We start from the raw sequence: 13,993 nt of genomic DNA on the forward strand, positions 1-13,993 counted from the left end.
TTGGTTATTATGTGATAATGGTCTCTGTCTTTACTGGTGGAGAGTTAGGTTAATTACAGATTAATTACATTTTGAGTGTTTTAGTTTTGTTCCTTGAAACTAGGCAAGACTACTTTTGATGACAATGAGAAAAAAATCATGTCAGACATTTTCCATCTTCTTTTATAGTTAGAACATGAAAATGCCCAGTTAAGAAATGTAACTTTCTCTTTGTCTGAAGCCCTTCATGTCCACAAGCATGATCCTGGATGATGAAGGTGTTTTGGGCAGCATTGAGAATTCTTTTCAGAAGTTCCATGCTTTCTTGGATCTCCTTAAAGATGCTGGGTTAGTTCATTTCTCTTCATGGCGTTCTTCTCTTTGCGACTGTAATGGTAGTTTGCTGAGGAACTGGAGCAATTTTCATCACTTACGTGGCCATATTTAGCCAAATTTAGTGTAATTATAGGTAATATAGTTGACGTTTTAAAAGGAGGAATTAAATTTTTTAAGAAATGCAAATAGGGGAGCCTGCTTTGGTAGAGTGGGGAGCCCATTATAAAAGAGTAACCTGTAGAGAGTAATTAGTAGGTACAGTTTTTTGTAAAGACTAAATTGAAAGCAGTTTTCATTGAAAATATTCGGGAATGGATAAGAATTTTCCTATCTTTCATTTACTTTGCTTGTTTGATAAGTTTGAATTAAAGTTATTTTTGTCTTAGACATAAAAATTATTATTAATCTGCAGGGAAGATATAGGTCAGTGGTTCTCAACCGTGAGCAATTTTGCTGAAAGAGGGAAGTGGAGATTGATAGTTGATGGAGTGGTGTTTTGTCAGTGAATGAGTTGGTGTTGGGAAGGAAGGAACAAACACATTCTTGGAAACTGGAGGAAAGGTGGTAAAGAAGTGTGGGAATGGAGGTGTGACTGGCAGTGGACGGGGTGCATGGTACATGTTGAAGCTGCTAGTGAGACAGTGGGATGTCTCCTAGAGGATGAATCTGGAAAGGGCTGAGAAATTGGGGGAGAGAGAGGCTTGTAGTATGGAGTAGGATGTTGGCTTTTAAGATTTTAGAAGTATTTCATGATTGTAGGTCTGGGGAAATCTAAACTGCTCTTCTGTGATTATAATAACCTTTATCTTTTCTCCTTTCCTCCTCTGGTCCAGGCTTGGGCAGCTGGCCACAATGGCTGGTATAGATCAGTCAGATTTTCATTTACTAGGTCGTCCCCAGATGAATTCTACTGTTAGTAGTCCACCTAAAGAAGAAAAGAAGGCACTTGAAGAAGAAAAATCAGAGTCAAAGCAGAGTGCCCCAGGACCAACGCAAAATCTCCAAGTAAGTGGAGAGGACAGCACTTAAGGATTCTAAGAGTGATTAGCAAAAAGGAAATGACCAAGTCAGAGAGAAAATAATAATGGTCAGTCTCTAATAGTTCACGTGCTCGGGAGCTAGAAGACTCTGGAGTCCTCTCCAAATCTGAGATTAGTAAATGTGGGCCCGTTTCATGATACTGTATTGTTGTACGTAAGAAAACTGGAAGTTCTTTAGAAAGTGTATGAGTTAAAGCAAACTCTCCTTAATGAAGAAAGAAAACATTACAGAAAATATTCCAAATTTTAAGTTGTATAAATGTCTGTTCTATTCATATTTTATCTAGGTTTCTATTTGTATGCAGTCAGCTTAACAATGAAGGAACACTAATGGAGGTACACGTACCGATACAATTCTTAAAATAAGTAATCTTGACATAGCTGATACGTAAGATATTACAGTGACTCACCTGGTCATGGGAATGGGAGGGGAAACCTGTCAGCTTTTCCTCCAGCCTCACTTGGAGCCCCCTTCGCCCAGCTCAGCCAATCTCAGACTGGTCTTGGGAACTGACTGGTCTTGGGAACTGACAGTCTGGTCACAAACTATATTATATACTGTTCACATGTGCCTGGAGGATAGCAAAGAAATTAATTTTCTTACAGAGTAGGGTTTTATTTTTCGTGAGGGGAAGGAAATGGGTAATAACTACCCCAGTCACCAAAGTCTGAAAATGTAGCGGACATAGCCTTGGATATAGCTAGGTTAAGCTGAGAATCACTTGGCAGGATATAATTAAGAGAAAAACTGGCTCTGAAATCTTCTGAATAATCAGTTGACTGTGTTAATAATAAGATCACAGAGTAACACTGAAGTTTTGAACTCTACTTTTTAATGGTTGGCTTTGTTCATCACTGAATTTTTGTCTTGTCTTTTGTCTTTCCCTCCAGTTTCAGAAAATTACAGGTGATGCTGGGATTCCTTTGCCTGTCGACTCCTTCCATGTCCCAGTCTCTACTCAGGAGGCCTTAGAAACTTCCAAAGACAACCTGGGGGTCGCAGTCACAGAGCAGCGGCAGGAGTCTTTTGAAGATTTCATTGCTAGAACATGTTCTCCTTCAGCAGACGTCATTTCTGGAACTGGAAGTCAAAGAAAAGAAGAGGAATTACCTAGATATAGCAGGTCTTCTTCAGAGAAAATGACCAGAGCATAATATACCAAAAACTACTCTGCTAAGAAACAACCTGGGAAGGACCTGCATTCCTGCTCTGACTCACCTGTAAAGCAGAAAAGCAAAGGAATTGGGCAAAATAATTCTTTGCTTAATGAACCAATTAGAAGTGAGTCTTCGAAAAAACACATTTCTGTTAAGAAAGAGAGTACAATAGTGACTGTTTCTTCAAAGACAACTAAAAGTAAACTCAGTCTACTAGAACATTCTGAAAGTGATACTCTTGGATCTGATTGTGAATTTCCAGAAAGCATCCATATTCCATCACACCTAACATAGGTCTAAATATTTTAAAATCTTTTAAAATTATGTTTTTGCCTTCAAATTTTAATAAATTACTTATGTTTTTATTATAGCATATGGTGTTTTAAAATACTTGACTGGAAGCCATTAGAGAAAGATTTATCTATACTTTTTTATTATAATGAAAGTTTTGGTGTATTTTTCCTTGTGACAGTTTGCACCATTCATTCAGCTAGTGTTTACTGAGGGTTTCATATGTACAGTACTTTTCTGGGTGCTATTGCTTTCAGCAGTGAACAAAATAAAGCTTTTGCTCTCCTGGAACTAACACTCTGTGGTGGGAGAAAACATAAACAACAAAACAGGGTAAGGGGTAAAAAGAGATGGGAATAATAAATGGAATAGTTTTACCATTTGGTTAACTGTCAAACTATTATAAATCGTATGGCCAGAAGCCATTGACATATTTTAATTCACAGTAATCAGAGAGCATCAAACAATTTACCAAGGCACTTAACCGTGTTTATGGATTACAGCAACACTATGAGGTAGGGAACTATTACCATCCCCATTTATAGATGAGGAGTCTGAGGAGACATTATGTGAGTTGCCCAGAATTACACAGCTGTAAGTAAGTGGGAAGCTGGGATGTGACCAGAACCCATGCTCTTTTTTTTTAATGTATGGACTTTATTATGTTTCATTTGTTTCTGATTTATGTGATTTTTTTAAAGATTTTTTTTGATGTCCACTATTTTTAAAGTCTTTATGGAATTTGTTACAGTATTGCTTCTCTTTTATGTTTTGGTTTTTTGGTCGCAAGGCACGTGGGATCTTAGCTCCCCAACCAGGGATCGAACCCTCACCCCCTCCATTGCAAGGCGAAGTCTTAACCACCGGACCACTAGGGAAGTCCCCCTTCTGTGGTGATTTTTATGTCAGTTTTTTTAATTTTATTTTTTATTGACGTATAGAATTACAGTGTTGTGTTAATTACTGCTGCACAGAAAAGTGACTCATTTATACATTTATATACATTCTTTTTCATATTCTTTTCCATTACGGTTTATCACAGGATATTGAATATAGTTCCCTGTGCTATACAGTAGGACCTTTTGGGGTTTTTTTAAATACATCCACTTTTTAAAAAATAAATGTATTTATTTTATTTTTGGCCGTGTTGGGTCTTCATTGCTACACGCGGGCTTTCTGTAGTTGCGGTGAGCGGGGGCTACTCTTCTATGCGGTGTGCAGGCTTCTCATTTTGGTGGCTTCTCTTGTTGCAGAGCACGGGCTCTAGGTGCATGGAGTTCAGTAATTGTGGCACACAGGCTTCAGTAGCTGTGACTCGCAGGCTCTAGAGCGCAGGCTCAGTAGTTGTGGCAAAATAGTCAATAATTTAATACTGAATGGAGAATTAAGGACTCTAGAGCTAACCTTTGGAGAAAAGTAAGAACAGAAAAGATAAGATTTGGAACACTCATTATCCCTGTTTTCATATAACAGGGTTTCTTGTCATCCAACTATTCGTTATCTACATCCTAATTTTAAGGTGTCTATAGATTCCAGCCCTTCTAAGTCAGCAAACTGATCATCCTGTTTCAGAAAATTACTCACTGATGGATTCATAACATAAACATAATACCGTATAATAGAAATAAAATTCAACTTTAAAGTGAAATTCTGAATTTTAAAGATATAATATCATGAAGCCATTGTAAATAATACCAGAGATCTGCTGGGTTAAACATACAAAGCCATTGATAAATGAGGATGTGTAGTTAACAATTTTAAAAAGAGATACAATAGAAGTAAAAGTAAAAACAACTGAGTATCAAATAATTAAGAGAAGGCCTTGGAAAACTGTTGAATTTTTACCAGAATTAGCCTGTTTGAGCTGCTAACATTGAACATGCAGTGAAGGACAGTTTACTGTCCCATAAACCAGTTTTGCTGAAATAATCACTCAAAACAAAATGTAATTCTTTTTTTTTAATTGTGGCACTTGTGCTTAATTAAAATTTAACCTAAATTTTACTGGCTATAAGAGAAAATATACTGGATTCGTTTATATAATAACATATTTTGACATAAATTTCAAATGAAAATTATTTTCAAATGTATTTTCAATTACTCTTCAGTCACTACAGATGATTTTAAGTATATGGATTTTTTTTTTTCATGTACAAATCATCCTTGAAAAATAAGGATTCTTTTACTTGAGTAGGACTTATCTTAATCCAGAGATCAGATCTAGGTCCAATAGACAAAATTTTAAAACTTAAAATTTTCTAATAGTAAAAGGCACTTAAAAGGTTAAAGCCTCCTAACAGACCAGCATTCCGACTATAGAATCAGCTGATTTATGGGTAGTGAGCATTTTGTTATCAAAATACTCATCCACAGCTGAGTGAGCCTATAGCATGGATACATGGTAGATTTCTGTACCAGAAATTGGATGAGCTTGTGTGTGGATCTCCTTCCAAATGCTAAGATTTCAAGGGCTTAACTGAGACCAGAACAGCATTTTCCAAAGTTGCTGGAAACAAAGAGTCCTTTAAAATGTTCCACTGACAAAGGGTTGTAGAGCCAAATAAAGTTTAAAAACACTTCAGACCAAACTCTACTTAACAGTGAAATTCACAGAGCACATTACAGCTCATTCCACATCTCAAAAGTCCTGCAGTCACGAAACATGTTTAAATTTACTGAACCCAGGATTTCTCAAGTTTATTTTACTACAAAATCCTTTTTCTTACATTTTTTCTTTTTTGTTGACTTCACATTCACTAATGTCCCATGGGAGCATAGGTGATATTCAAAATATTTAACAAACTTCAAGTGAAGGTGCTAAACAATCAGGAAGCTGTCTGACTAATTAGACTGACCCTAAAACTAGGGTTCTCTGGATCACTATTTAGAGGAAAAATCTGGTTTAAAACTGAGATCTTAATTGATAATCTAACTCCATCAATCTGCAAAGTTGCCTTAATTAGTAGGGTTTTTTTTTTCTTTTTTTTGGTTAGAGTTGCTGGACTTTGTGTAGCTGATATAATGTAAATCATTTCAAAAAGGTCAAATGTATGATGTCACATGTTTTCTAGCATCAAATCCATTTCACTAAATCTAAAATAATCTCTTTCAAGAGACGCAATATTTTTTTAACCCTGGAAGGTTCGGTTCTAACCTTAAAATAACTTAAAGACACTTTTCAAAACTAAACTAAAAATTGAAAAAATAAATAATAAGTAGAAAAGGGCAAGAGCTGAAGTGAGAGACATTTTCACAGGCCATTAAAAAAATTCTCTTCTTAAATCTGATTTTTAAAAATTAATAGAAAAGACTGGCAATTAACTTATTTTCCCTGGTGACTACTGCCTGTTTGGGGTGATACAAACATTTACCTAGATAACTGTGCTTTAGGAGTAATAATTATATTTTTGGTCTCTGTCCCAGTTTCTGCCACAGAGTTTCTAACACCCTTGGTATTTCCTAAGTGATGAGATGATAATGGTGTCTTTTGTTATGTTAACAAGGTGATCTTTGGAAAGCACCTAAGGATGGGAGCGGGCAGCCTGTGGAGCCAAACTTGTGATTAGAGGTTGGAACTTTCAGTCCCACCCCCTTGCCCTCAGAGCAGGGAAGAGGCACTTAAGGCTGAGCTCAATTGCCCATGGCCAATGAGTTGTTCAGTCACACCTGTGTACTGAAGCCTCCATAAACCCCCAAGGACAGGGTTCAGGGAGCTTCCCAGTTGGTGAGCACATGGAGATTTGGGGCGAGTGGGCTCCATGCTTTCTCCCCATACCTCGTCCTATACATGTTTCCTATCTGGCTGTTGCTGAGTTTTATCATTTTATAATACACCGGTTAATCTAGTTAATAGAATATTTCTGTGAGTTCTATGAGTCACTTGGGCAAATTAATTAAAGCTAAGAAGGGGGTCGTTGGAACCTCTGACCTGTGGTACAAGGGTCAGAAGCACAGGTGACAACATATACTTGGTGACTGGCACCTGAAGTGTGTGTGTGCATTCCTGCTGGACTGAGCCCTTAACATGTGAGATCTGATGCTATCTACAGGTAGATAGTGCCAGAATTGAGTTGAATTATAGGACACCCAGCCGTTTGAGCACTGCTACGCTCTCTCATTGGAAATGGGGTGCTCAGGACCACTTAATGCTTTCCAGGCTCTGGCTTCTGTGAATTCATGACAACAGTAACCTCTGAAACATACACATGTACCTTTGCCACAAAAAACTTCTGATAGACACGTAAGAAATTAATAAAAGTTGCTAAGAAAGGGAGTAAGGGACCTAACATTGGTTGGATGAGGGGGAAAAATATTCCAGAAGGAATTACTACTACTATCTATCTTTTGATAGTATGTGATTTTTAAATATGTGATCTCATTAGATTTTCCAAATACAAATAAACAAGATAATTATCATTTTTTAAAAAAAAGGCTGAAGAAAATGTAGTTTTATATACTTCAGGAAAAAGAAAATTGAGGGAGGATTTGATTATAGTGTTCAGTAGGCCAAGAAATGTGAATAAAGAAAGAATTACTATAAAGGGGCCAGAAAAATGATTTAGGAGACAAGACTTTAGGAGACACTTTCTGATAAGCAGAGCAGTAACTCTTGCCCATTTCCTTTGTTTTTGGCCACGAATGGTTAAAGGCTCCTGTGAGAGGGCTACAAGGGGACTAGTGTCCACATCAAGTGGATAGCTTAGATCCTGATACCAACTACTGGAAATTATCCAGGGCCCAGGAAAGAAGTACTGGTAAGCTGCAGTTGCCAGCACGGTGCTTGGTAGATGTAAATATTTGTGGGTCTGCTAAATTAATGGTAAGACTATAATTCATAATATCTTGCACACAAACTAGATTGGTAAGTTTTCAGTGGATGACTTTATTACCATTCCGAACTCAGTTAGATGGAACAGTACTCCTCAATGACTGAGAAATCAATCTTCCTCAATCTTCATCTATCACCATCTGCAAACATTGCTCTCTGTCACAGATTACCTGCCTTCAGCTATGGATGAGACAGTGAGATGCATTTCATTCTCCTCTTCCTGGACACACAGAACAATGACCTTTTCTAACCTCCCTTGGAGCCAGGCAGAGGTCAAGTTTTTGCATTCTTGTTGAAAGGGTATGGGTCTACCACTTTCAGGCCTGGCCAGGAGATATTATGCATGATTGCCCATGTTCCCTTCTGCTGTAGTTTAGGTAGTCATGCATTTAAGACAACACCTCAAGGTGGAGGGGGCATGGGTTCCTGATTCACTACTTGAAAGCAATCTGCTAAGAATGAACCACCTAATTCACACGGGTCTCTGACAAGAGAAATAACCATTTATTAAGTTAAGACACTTGGCTTTCAGGAGTGTTTGTTAGACTACCTAGCATCAATTACCTTGAGTAATTCATTGCTAAACTGGTACACTGGTAATAACCACGGACTAGTGATGAGTCTACTTAATTCCAATCCTCTCCATTTCTCATTGCTGATTTACTCTATACTCACCAGAAATTATTTTTCATAGGACTTCTTGATGACCATGTCAGTCTAGAATTATCCATAGTACCTCTATGTCTATCTCTTCCTCCAATTCAACTTCCCAGTAGGGGACTGGCATTACCCCTCTGTGTAGATACAACCATGGAGGATCAGGTCCTAACGAGATCGTATCTAGAAGGGCCCTGTTCTGCAAGGTTAATGGTTTATTTTGCTATACATTGGATTCATATGTTGATTTAAAATAAAAAGTGACATGATTTTTGAAGGTTGAAGCTGAGTGGCTGAACCAAATTTCTATAATCAAGTTAACATATATTTTCCCCCTGAGTCTGTACTAGGTCATTTCTTAAAAATTATTTTTTCTATCCTATGAATCTATATGTTTACATGAGCATTAGTTATTATTCCCAACGTCTATGTTATGGACGGAAAATAGGATTCTTCTCGTGTCCCAACTCAAATCAAACAGTAAAGCACTGTTTACATTATACAAGGTTTACATTGCACAGGACTGTTTATATTCTACAAGCATCCTGAGGTCATGTCTAGACCCAATGGGGAAAAATGTCATAATAGATTAGTAAGGACTGTAATGAAGATGGAAGGGGAAAGTGGTGGCATATGTGCTAGGCATTTATTTCCCCAACTGAGGTCATTTCCTTGTCATGTATCACAATGCTACTGTAGTTGCTCATGTGCTGCAATCCACTGCCCACCCACCACCCATCTAACATTTCTGAGGACTTAATCTGTGCCAAGGACTCTACTCTCTGCCTGAAAGGCAAGTGAAAAGTACAACCCAGGTCTTTCCTGAAGGAGCACATAAAGGAAGACTGATCTCTGAATAGTAAGTGACACAAGATAATGGCTGAATGGGTGGTTGCTTTTATCGTGCACTTGCAGGATAGAAAGCAGAGAGAAAAATAGCTCCAAAGAGTTGGACAGTTATATTATCATTGATTTTCGAGTGACCACCAACTAAAGGGCATGCTTAGCAGCTAGAAATGAGGACCTCATTAGATGACTACAAGAGCCAGACACTTTCAAAACTTTCCCCTAAACTCTCAGTTCCATTTTCATTTCATGAAGAGACAGCTTGGGAAGTCAGAGGTCATGCTCTTGTATGTCCACAACAGGGATGATTTAAGGCACTGGTAAGCTCCTGCTGAGCTGCCACCTAAGGTCATACGACTGTGAATCATGGCGGGATATAATGACTTGGGCAACATTCTTTCCTGCAAATACGTACAAGATGGATGATGAACGGTATTGAAGTATAATATATGGTGCCGATCATGAATTTAAATTCCCTCAGAAATGGAGGAGAAACAATTAGCAAAGGGCATTCTTGACTTCGTTGAGCAGCAATGCCTCTCTGACTCCCGAGACACTCATTTTCAGCAGTCAGGCCACAAGATGTGTCTTCAATTTCTGCAAAATCTAGTTCTAGCTAGATTTTGGGAACTAATGGGAACATGATCTTAATGGATGTCTCATGTTTCTCATGCAGTGTGGCTGTGGAATTTTATGGGATGGAGTCAACAAAAAAGACAGGTCCTTTTTTAAAGCATTCTTTATATCTGTTCAATCTTGTCACTACCATAGTGTCCTACTAAAAGGACGTTTCAGGGACTGTGTGAGGCCTGGTACAGTGCGTTTTTATAGTCAGAGTGGGTCAGCGGATGGAGAATCACATGAGAGAAAAGAAGAGGATGAGGTGCTATTCCTGGCTCCAGCTTCACCTCAGAGAATGACCTTGGCAGAAGCACTTAACCTCACTTTGAATCTTTGAACCTCAGTTTTCTCATCTGTGAAATGAGGAAAGAACATCTGCCCCTTTGCTCCCTCTCAGGATTGTTGGAGGATTAAACAGATCAGGGCTATAACCTGAAGTACGGTGAACTCATGAGGAAAAAAATTAGACATCACTTAACTGTATAATATTCTTTTTAATCATTACTAATTTCCAAAGGTGAAGAAAACCTTGTTTAAAAAAAATATGTAAGCTGATTGTTTTTCTGGAAACAAAATAAAGGCTCAACTAGCAACCCTGCATTATAAAAGAGAACCTGAAATGCACATTCCAAATCTACTTCAAGACAGAAAGACCCCCAAATTCCTTCCAGTTTCCTAAGATTTTTCCACTATAATTTTTTTCGTTATTGTCTTCTTCATAAAATGTTAGTTATATTTTGGGGTTTTGCTATTGCATAGTTTAGCATATATAAGGAAATCGTCTTTCCAATTCACTAATAAAAAAGGGAGTACAGGAGACAAGAAGGAAGAGAGGGAAGAAGGAAGGAATAAATAGAGAACAAACCCACGTGGCTAGAAGAAACTGACCTGAGAAGACCAAACAATTCATAATTTAAAATACTATATAATACAAATGAAGTTAAAGATGTGTTTGCCCAGAAGAGGACTGACTTGAAGTAAACTGATATGATTTTCTGGATAACACCCTGTATTTCCCTGCTTTAGTGAAACAGTCACTCATAGAAGAGCTCTATCTACAGGGAAATTATTAAAGAAATAATCTTCATTTCTCCATGATTCTTTAAAACCAAATTGGACTTTATTCCTTCTTATTTCTCTCTCAAACTCCACTCTTTGACATAGAAAATAGCATTCTGGAATGACTTAGAATTAGAGATCAGTCAATATTTCATGATTTTTAAGGTTCTTCATTATGAACAATGTGAATTTGGACCCAATAATCCTAATCCTAGCTTTTTCTTTAGTTCTACAGTTCTATTAGGCCATGTTGTTAGAGCACTGTTTACACTTATTGCCAATAGTCTCTGGATTGGAGGTCAAACTGTTACTTACCTTCTTCAGCATACCCTTCAATGATTAAATGCCCCCAAGGACTTTTAAGAATCATTTTCATCTTGTAAATATTTTTAAATTGACATCTTAACTTTATAGTTGCTTCCCCTGTGAGGGAAAGAGACTAGGGTGATGGAGGGTTTTTGCTTCTTACTTTGTATTTTTTCAAGTACTTATTACTTTTTAAATTAAAATCAAGGAACCAGCACAAGAATGCTAGTAAGGTGTAAGTGAGATGTAATGCTTGGTGTGCATAAGGGTTCAATAGTCCACTGTGAGAATGCAGCCTTTTGAACAACCTCAGTGATAAGTGGGAACCACTTGTCCAAGACTATTTTATTTAAGATGCAATACTCAGTTCTATCCCCTTCAATACATTTTAAGTACCCCAAGCTAGAATAATGGGGCTAGAGGTGCAAGAAGAATATTATACCAAACAGAGGCAATATAAAAAAACATTACAATCAAATTTTCCTTATTAAAAATATAAGTCAAAAACCTAAATACATTATTATTCCACGGAGTTTTAAGGTATATTAAAAACATTGTGATAGGATGTTTCAAAAATTATGGTACAATCCCCTTCTGACACCCTCATTCCTGAGTCACCACTTCAGCAGGACTGGGCTTTGGCATACTCAACCCACATGATGAGACAATAGCAAAAGAGCTTGATGGCTCAGTTGCCGAGGACTAGCCCACTAGGTTCTGAAGACAAGTGGACCAGGTGCTCCCACTGTCCATGCCAACCACCAAACCTGTGAGTGAGGCTGTCTCAGACCAGCTCTCACTCAGCTGATCCATCAGTTGACTAAAACTGCATGAAGGAGCCCAGATAAAACCAAAAGTAAACACTACCCAGATGAATCCAGTCCCAAATTGCCAAGTAATTGCTATTTTAAGCCACTAAGTTTTTTGTTGTTTTTTATATCTTTATTGGAGTATAATTTCTTTACAATGGTGTGTTAGTTTCTGCTTTATAACAAAGTGAATCAGTTATACATATACATATGTTCCCATATCTCTTCCCTCTTGTGTCTCCCTCCCTCCCACCCTCCCTATCCCACCACTCTAGGTGGTCACAAAGCACCAAGCTGATCTCCCTAAGCCACTAAGTTGTGAGGTGGTTTGTAATACAGCAAAAGCTAATCTATACTCTAATACGATTTGGTCAAGTGGGTTTATCCTTGAGAATGCAAGGTTGGTTCAGTATCAGCCAATCAATTCATATGATTCACTGTATTAGTTAAAAAAAAGGAGAAAATCATATCATCATTCTTTTTAGATAGAGGAGATAAAAAGCATCCCATGAGGTTCAAAATCTATTGGGTAGGGTAAATTTTATAAAACTAGATCCAAATAATAACTATCTTTCCTTGATAAAGGCTATATACCAAAAATACATGGCACATGTATACACTAAGAAAAATTATTATACTACTAATTTTTTTTAAAAATTAGCATTTCCTTTAAGGAGAGAATTGAGATAAAGATTTCTAACATTACTGGTCTATTGGAACTGACCTTTTTGGAGCTGTGTATTGAGAGAAATAGAAAGAGAGAGAAGGTTTAGAAGAATATAGATAAAAATGTCATATTTATAGATTGTTTTGATTATGTATTTCATTGGAAACACAGGAAAATCAATAAGCTATTAAATCTAAGAAAAGAGCTCAACATAGGGGCTGGAAAAAAATTAATACACCAAAATCAATTGTGTTCCTCCATAGCATCAATATCTAGATACAATACAAGATGAATTTACCATAGTAACAAAACCTATAGAGAGTATGGGGTTTCACCTAATAAATTATGCAGAAAACCTTCATAATGAAAACTTTATTAGAGGACACATGAGTAAAAGAAATATATATCACAGGTATGGATGAGATGACTTGCTATAAAAATATAAATGTCCTTATATTAATCCATAAAATTAAATGCAACTGTAATAAAAGGCCAAGCTTTTTTTTTTTTTTTTTTTGAGGGACAGCATAAAAAAGTGATTCTAAAATGTATCTGGGGGACTTCCCTGGTGGCGTAGTGGTTGAGAATCCGCCTGCCAATGGAGGGAACATGGGTTCAATCCCTGGTCCAGGAAGATCCCACATGCCACGGAGCAACTAAGCTGGTGCACCACAACTGCTGAGCCTGCACCCTAGAGCCCACGAACCACAACTACTGAAGCCCACGAGCCTGGAGCCTGTGCTCCGCAATAAGGGAAGCCACTGCAATGAGAAGCCTGTGCACCACAACAAAGAGTAGCCTCCTGCCCCACCCGTCGCTGCAACTAGACAAAGCTCACACGCAGCAATGAAGACCTAATGCAGCCAAAAAAAAAAAGAAAAAGAAAAAAAAAGAGCAGATTGCTCTATCTCATATAAAAAAATTAAAATAAAATAAAATAAAATGTATCTGGAAGAATAAAGTTCTCCATACAGCTAAGGTAGTTTTGAAAAATAAGCTCAAAATGGAGAATGTGCCCTATACATTAAGATATATTGGGAAGTCATGATAGATAAGAACTGTGTGATGCCCTTGGAAGAAACGGCAAACAAGAAAACAAATCAAACAGGTGGCCTAGAAATAGAGCTATATACAGATAGGAAGTTGGCACATGAAAGAGATGGAATCATAGTCCAATGGAGGAAGCTGAATTACAGCTTTTGGGGAAACAGTCTCATTTTAAAAAGAGATATGAGACTGGATCTTAACCTAGTGATATCACTTATGTTGTACCCAGTCCTATATAGCTCACCTAATCTTCACAAAAAAATCCACAAGGCATAAACTATTATCCTCATTTTACAGATGGAAAAACTGAGGTATGAGAGATAAAATGACTAGCCTAAGAAGTACATGG

At 37.4% G+C, this 13,993-nt stretch overlaps 1 pseudogene; it reads left to right on the top strand.

Moving 5' to 3' along the window:
- The window catches only part of LOC132431368 (centrosomal protein of 78 kDa-like), a 30,306-nt pseudogene extending 27,499 nt beyond the window's left edge, over positions 1-2,807 (top strand).
- Positions 2,808-13,993: the final 11,186 nt, after the last annotated feature.

Source organism: Delphinus delphis, chromosome 9, assembly GCF_949987515.2.
Source record: "Delphinus delphis chromosome 9, mDelDel1.2, whole genome shotgun sequence".
Taxonomy (NCBI): domain Eukaryota; kingdom Metazoa; phylum Chordata; class Mammalia; order Artiodactyla; family Delphinidae; genus Delphinus; species Delphinus delphis.